This window comes from Micrasema longulum, unplaced genomic scaffold (genome assembly GCF_059751315.1).
Source record: "Micrasema longulum isolate JH-2025_06_02 unplaced genomic scaffold, ASM5975131v1 h1tg000588l, whole genome shotgun sequence".
In the NCBI taxonomy this organism is placed as follows: Eukaryota; Metazoa; Arthropoda; class Insecta; order Trichoptera; family Brachycentridae; genus Micrasema; species Micrasema longulum.
Window position 1 is genome coordinate 592,597 of NW_028277784.1, and position 6,858 is coordinate 599,454.

At 30.5% G+C, this 6,858-nt stretch overlaps 2 long non-coding RNA genes across 2 annotated transcripts; one reads left to right on the plus strand and one right to left on the minus strand.

Annotated features, from left to right (window-relative positions):
- Positions 1–836: 836 nt before the first annotated feature.
- LOC148280371 (uncharacterized) lies at positions 837–1,276 on the plus strand. Its single transcript, XR_015822632.1, has 2 exons — positions 837–996; positions 1,143–1,276. It is a non-coding gene; the product is annotated as an uncharacterized LOC148280371 (long non-coding RNA).
- Positions 1,277–3,091: 1,815 nt separating this feature from the next.
- LOC148280372 (uncharacterized) lies at positions 3,092–6,205 on the minus strand. The gene is made up of 3 exons (XR_015822630.1): positions 6,108–6,205; positions 4,386–4,506; positions 3,092–3,351 (listed from the first exon to the last, which is right to left on the minus strand). It is a non-coding gene; the product is annotated as an uncharacterized LOC148280372 (long non-coding RNA).
- Between the last annotated feature and the right edge of the window lie 653 nt (positions 6,206–6,858).

A 6,858-nucleotide genomic window follows, 5' to 3' on the forward strand; every position in this document is an offset into this window, starting at 1 on the left:
ATATTAATTATTAATTTATATATATACATATATTATCAAAGGGAACTCGGGATACACATTAAATGCATCTTAATCATGCTATAAAGGTTCCTAAAGATTGCCATATTGATGCTAATTGAATGACAAGACGATGCATTGATTGATTGTTTAGTATTCCCAAAGACATACGGGCGGCCGTCGGCTTTTGTACTTTCTACTTTTGCGTAATTCACTATTTCAGACATTTAAATAAATTATGTTTTTTACAGATTTTTATCAATAATGCAAACATTCTTCGCTTCCATGCAGGTGCTCCCTCGGTAAACTAGTGATAACTATGTTAAGATAATATGTTATGAGGAAAATAATGAATCAGGTCATTAAGGAAACTGACAGGGAAGGTGTGCCTACATTAAGACAATTTCAGTAGAATTATAAAATATGGAACGCAATAAGCAATATTGGATACTTGTGGGCTGAAATAAAAAAAGTAAAAAATGAAAGGTTCCTGTAAACAATTATGCCGCAAATGATGAATTTTGAAGAAACTCTGGAAACTATCACAGATGATATAGTATAGGACTTCAACAATGAAGATGTTAACAAGTTAATTGAATATCACTCAGAACCTCTGTCAAATGACTGCTTAATTACAACAACTGGTAAATGAAATACACAGTTAATGTCCTTACATTTCCTTAAAAAGCTGATAAAATTGTCTTTGATAGTAAAAAATACGAATGAAGCCTTATCTATTTTGAAAATTAAATACAGCATGTTAATATATAGAGCTCTTTATCAAGAAAACAAAAAATATGGAAGTATTTAACTAACTCTTGAAAAATTTATAAAGAATCACCTGAAAGCACTTAAACACCTCATTAACTTAATTAAAAAATACATATTTTTTACATCCCTCGACTTTCGAACATTCAACATTCGCACACATTTTCAGGAACCAATTATGTGCGAAAGTCTACTGTATTTCAATGCTTGGGACAAGATGTCGCTCTAATGGTTAGTAATACTGTAATTATATGTCTGTATACTGATAACATAATGAATCATTACATGCAAGAACATTTTTTGCTCAAATTATAATTGAAGCTGTAAGGTTTAAATATCAAATCAAAATACATATAAATTTTAAATCCTTATTTCAGATTTGCTGTCACAATCTCTGAATGTGTAAGTACAAAATGAACCAGTGCAAGATCTGTTTGTTTGATCCCATATCGTTGAAATATACTTATTCTTCTGACATTCTCAATTATTAAAAGGTGTCAAACCAAAAAAATTAAGTCACTAATTATTTTCATTAAGGTTGTGTAAGGTATCTTATCATTTCCCTATCCGCACCATGTGGTGCATAGGGCACTGCATTGGCGCATCAAATGCAGCATATTTCATCATCGGTTACATGAAGGTGAGGTGATCAATCTTACACTTCAGGTGCTATTCCAGGGACTGAAACATTGCAGTGAACGTTAAGAATAAATATTTTCTGTTGATCCTGCCAGGAATCGAACTTGGGACCTCAAGCACGGTCGGCAAACGCTCCGACTACTACCCTACGAGGCAGACATATCTCTACCCAATTTCCTTTTCCAGAATTTACATAAGAGTTCCCGTAAAGCCGAAAACGCTCGTCCAGGGTTCTGCTTTCATTTTCAAGCAGAACTGTTTCCTTTGTCAGCTTGGACACGGACAAAGGGTATGCAATATTATGTTTCCCAGAATTTGAGTTCATTGTTGGTTGCCATAAAGGAATAATAGAGCATAATATATTTAATCAATTTATTCTAAATTTGTTGCAACAGAGAGGGGAAAACATTTTTGAGAAGAGAATATGGAAGTATGGGCATTTACAGGGCTTATGACCAAATTGAATTTTATTAAATTATTTCTCCCTAGGGAGGAAATCCAGCCAATCCGCAAGTATTTGGACGTACTCATAACATTGTTTTATTTATTTTCACTATGGTACCATATCCATAGTCTGTATTTTTTTTTTTAAAAATGTTATGTTGAATATGCATATTAACATTTAAGATTGTTTTTATTTTATTTTTTATGGCTTACAAATAATGAACAATACAATAAATTGGTATAATATCACAATTTGTTATGTTTAGAAATTTTTCATGAATTAAATGTGAACACAACATGCACAAATAATTAATAAAGTAAAAAAAAAAAACTTTTTTTAACCGCTAAATTTAATTTTTGTAACTTTTTATAATTTTTATGTGTATTTTACATTTTTTTTTACTTTAATTTTGTTATTTTAATTTCACTAGATTTTTTCCCCTATGCTTATTATTATGGCATAACACGGCAACAGCCTAAAAAAAATCACTACATTAATATGTAAACTGTGAATCAATTGAGTTAAATTGGGTTGTGGTCCTATGACTATCGTCATGGACTCACGGTTCAAAGATCCGTGGTTAGAATCCCATTCCATCCCAACTTGATTCCTATTTTCTAATAGAGAGTTATTACAACTCTTCGAAAATGGCCCTCAAAATTAAATGTTTAAGTAAATCATAAGAACACAAATCTCTTTTAAAAAATATATAAATATATAATGAATTTTATACCGTAGAATAAATAATGTAGGTAATCATCATCATCATTTCAATTCCGCACCTAATTGCATAGGGCACTGCATTGGTACACCAATCGCAGCGTATCTTGATATTTTTGTTACTTAAAGAAAAGATGATCAATCGTACACTTGGGGTGCCAGTCAAGGGACTATGAAATATTGTACTGTAAAATCACCTTTTAAAATAAATATTTCATGTCTACCATGTCAGGAACTGAACCTGAGACCTCTTGCATGATAAGCAAACGCGTTGAGAGGATGTGAGAATACATTTCTTGTAACAAAAGGTAATATAAATAAAATAATTTCAAATGTACTGTTTTCGTAAAACTAACTAACTAAAACTAAAGTAAATACAATTCTTGGCCAGAGCCCTTATTTCTCCCGGTGAAAGTGATCACATTAAGGTTCCTTATATTTGAAATATGTGTTTAAATATTTATGTGTGAGATATGACTATATTTTAATTACGTGTGAAAAAGAAACTAAAACACCAAAATATTTTTTCAATAACAGTACTTGCACTGTAGTTTATAAGTTTTTAGGTATAAAATAATAAAAAAGAACTACAAAAAACTAACTAGAATTTAGCTAATGCTCTACATTTGTGAGAAAAGGTTTGAGTGTTTGATGTAGTTGTTGTAGACTCATTTCTGTAGTCCGCTTTTCTGCTCTGCCACATATTTACTCCCATTTTCTCAGATGATCATAAAGGTGTTAAAAATTGACACCAAATTGCAACATTTGATATTTCCTCTTTGCTAAAAATAAAAAAACAAAAAATTATATAATTTACAATACATTTTTAATTACATTTATTACAAAATGACATACTAAAATAAGCACTTAAAATAGTAAAATATATCTTATTTAGGTTAGTTGGAAGTTATTCACCAGGTATTGCAATAACCTTCCAATATACATATTTTTGTATATAGTACTAAAGTGCATCAGTACACACAAAAATCAAACACCTTAATTATTCCGCATATTGTTAAACCTTTTAAAAAGAAAACTTTGAAGGCTATATTTTGTGATTTATATGTTTTATTTCTCAGAGCAAATTATTATGCAGTAAAGGTAATATTTTTAAAGTTGTCTGTATGATTAAGTTGTGATTATGATATTGCAATTCAAATATGTGTAAGCTGATTAATTCTAAATATTCAAAATGATATAAGCGATGTCATATGTAATGGTATAACTTTGTATTTCCATATGGTGACAAATTTCCTTTTGTTAGGACATGCCAACGTGAGCTGTAGAGAAAATATTTAATATAATATGAATTTTAAACTAATACAAGATATTTTAATAGTACTTACTTTATTTTTAAAAATTCTTATGTACTTTGGCTTTTAATCTGTTTGGTAATAAAAAAACATTTGAAAAAATGACAAATTGGGTATTATTTAAAGCAAATCTAATAAATAGTTTAATATGGAAATAAATGATGATTGATATTTAAATATACAAATGTATAATAACTGTGTAGGAAGTGATATTTCATTGTTTTTGCAACATCTTTAATACCCAGACTGGTATCTTAACTATAAAAATATATATATTACAATTTTATAATAATAACTGAAGTATTGTATCCTTTTTTATTTAGATTTATCTTTATAATAAAGATATCAGTCATAAAGGTGTAGCGACGAATCTTGCGACTGATTATTTCAGATTTGTGAATTTAAGTACCACTTATCTTTCATTTTTTAGTAATTACAATTTAAAATGAGAATTTTCAAGAGTGCAAAAAAAACTTGAATTACTTAATAAACACGTGTCCCACCTCCAAGCAGATGACGAATATATCCTATAGTTTGATATCCATATATTCCATTACAGCATAAATTTAAAGAGCCAATCGATATCATCCCTTCGAAGGATCCGCTTTACTGGTTTAATATAATCTGAAAAAATACACTTATAAAGGTTAAATTATTACAGATGTTCTAAAAAAGAATGAGGTTTTTTTAGAAGATAATATCATTAAAAGTCTAGACATTTATAGAGCTTACTATTTCTACTATTATTATTAATATTGATATAATATTTGTTTTAGTGCAAAGGTATATTTAAACACCACTATTCATAACATAAATTATATTATATTACAATAACCTTAATAATATTGTATCCTTTTTATAACACATGCTGTGAGCTATTATAAAGGGTGATGGGTTTAGCAAAATTAAATATCTTATGTGTATGCATGTCCAATTGTCTTTCATTGTTTCTTAATAAACATTTGTAATTTTTCACATCTCTGAGGGAGTTTGTCGTTACAAGATTCTCTTACTTTTTTAACATATTATTTTCTGGATATTATGTATCCCTGTGTTATTTTTATAAATACCTAATTTTACCTTTTTATTTTCATTATTTCTATATGTGTGAATTAAGATGTTCTATTTGTAATGTACATATATATGAATAAATAAAATTGAAATACCACCACTAAACCACTAATAAAATAAATATTAATTATGAGGAAGACTAATGAACAAAGAAGACCAAGAAAGAGATGGCATGACCGAACCCAACAAATTATTTGAGAAGGATCTCATCAGTGGTACGGGCGGTACGGCAATACTTTGTAGGCTCCCCTCCCACTAGGCAGCCTGGCTGCGGCAGCTAATACTACATATGACGGCTTATTAGATACCGCACACTAGGCAGCCAAGAATTCCTGGCTGCGGCAGCCATTAGAACGCGTTTGACGTGCACGGCAGCCAACTGGCTGCCTGCAGCCAGAACGAGACAAAGCAATGTATGTGACGGCCTCAGTCTCCGCGCACTTGTCGTAACAGCCAGAAGTATCTTATGAAACGAATTTGCAATGACTTTCGATACAGAAGATCCATAAAATAATTTTGAAATGAACCCTTTCAAGTAAAGGATGAATTCAATATCTTCTTTTTGGTTTGCGTTTCTTACGAGATAAAATGTAAACAAAAACATCTTCCACATCCATTTTATTTGGACTGGCCGTCAGGCTGGCTGCTTTGACTGGCTTTGCAAAATTTTGACTGCGGCAGCGGAGCTGCCTAGTGGCCGGGAAGCCTAATTATCAACCAAAAAATTAAAGGGGAACATGAAAGCTGTTAATATATTACTTGCGATTTTAACCAAATAAAAATACTGCTGAAACGATAAGTATTTACATACATAATATTATTTACATTACGAATATCAACAATTAAAACTAACAGTTCGCAGTAGCGGTATTGCTGTACCACTGCGGATATGGTAATACTTCAAAAGTTGGAAAAATCAGCACACATGCATGAGATTTTGTATGACTGCAACGCATGTGTGTTGTATATCCTCTGGCTGTCCCGGGAAAACGGCTTGGTGGTTTGTTTATTTTTACTAACACTAGCTTATTCTTAACCTTTTACAATTTATAAATATTATAATAATTAACAACTTGAGAAAAAACTCGTAAGGTAGGTTTTAAACCGTACACAATATATAAGTTTGATTAAAATACCGAATTAGATAAACATACCTTCAAATGATGATTCCTGTTGTCGCGCAAGATGTACATTTAGGGACGCTGTGGTTCGTATGCAAGTTTCTATAGAGTACAGTAGGTATTTCACAGAGTTCTATAAAAATAAACAAAATCCCTAAGGACATGTAGATCCGGGGCATACTTATCATTTACAAAGTAGTTGAACTGTCACTGTATGTTTGTTTATGTTTTGCATTGTTGCAATATAAAAAGTACAGTTTTGACGTGTAGAAAAAATAAATACCCCACATGGCAAACGTTATAAATTTTCATCAGGATAGCAAAAGCGTTATATTTTGTAATAGGTATATTCATCTCGTCAGTGACGCATGCGCACGAGTATATTTTCTCATTTTCGACACTCACGCTCTTGCGGTTAGATATCGAACTATGAAACGTCAATTATAAAACCGTCTAAATAACGAGAAATAACGATTGAGGTTTGGTAAATTCAACATAATTAAGTATTTTGGGTCATTCTTAAGGTCACAATAATGTTCTATTGAAAATCATTATTTTTGGTTACATTACAAAATAGAACATCTTAATTCACACATATAGAAATAATGAAAATAAAAAGGTAAAATTAGGTATTTATGAAAATAACACAGGGATACATAATATCCAGAAAATAATATGTTAAAAAAGTAAGAGAATCTTGTAACGACAAACTCCCTCAGAGACGTGATTAAAATTAAACATATGTTTATTAAGAAACAATGAAAGACAATTGGACATGCATACA